The sequence below is a fragment of the Setaria italica genome, chromosome V (assembly GCF_000263155.2).
Source record: "Setaria italica strain Yugu1 chromosome V, Setaria_italica_v2.0, whole genome shotgun sequence".
Taxonomy (NCBI): domain Eukaryota; kingdom Viridiplantae; phylum Streptophyta; class Magnoliopsida; order Poales; family Poaceae; genus Setaria; species Setaria italica.
Genome location: NC_028454.1, coordinates 237,036 through 237,694, shown reverse-complemented (window position 1 = coordinate 237,694; position 659 = coordinate 237,036).

Here is a 659-nt window from a genome sequence, read left to right as displayed (position 1 = left end):
GTGAAATGCCCCATGAAAATAAGGAAAAAAATCAGGCAACACCTCCCTAAGGTTGCTAGCTCGCCATGGAGAAGGGGCCCGAAGCTCTCGGTCCGAGTGGCTTAGGCTTGGGGAGAAAGAAGCTGACTTTTATAGGCGAGGCATTTAGTCCCGGTTGAAAACACCAACCGGGACTAAAGGCCATCCATTTACCAACCAGGCCTATTATGGATGGCCTTTAGTTCCAGTTGATGTTTTTAATCGGAACTAAACGCCCCACCAGATTCTCTCATCTCCACTAGCCATTACAATCGGGACTAAAAGATGCTCTTTAATTTTGGTTGATATTACCAACTGGGATTAAAACTCCCATCGTCAGTAGCCGTCTGTGATGGCCATTTGACCCAGGACTAAAGCTCATTTAGTTCCCAGTTCAAAAACAATAAAAATATATTACACTGGATGGAAGGTTGTTCTACGGCATGCACTGGCTTGCAATGCGGTACGGGATATGCAATTAGGGGCTGTTTGGATACGAGGTGCTAAACTTTAACAGTGTCACATCGGATGTTTGGATGCTAATTAGGAGGACTAAACATGAGCTAATTATAAAACTAATTGCAGAACCTTGTGCTAATTCGCGAGACGGAATCTATTTAAGCCTTATTAATACGTCATTA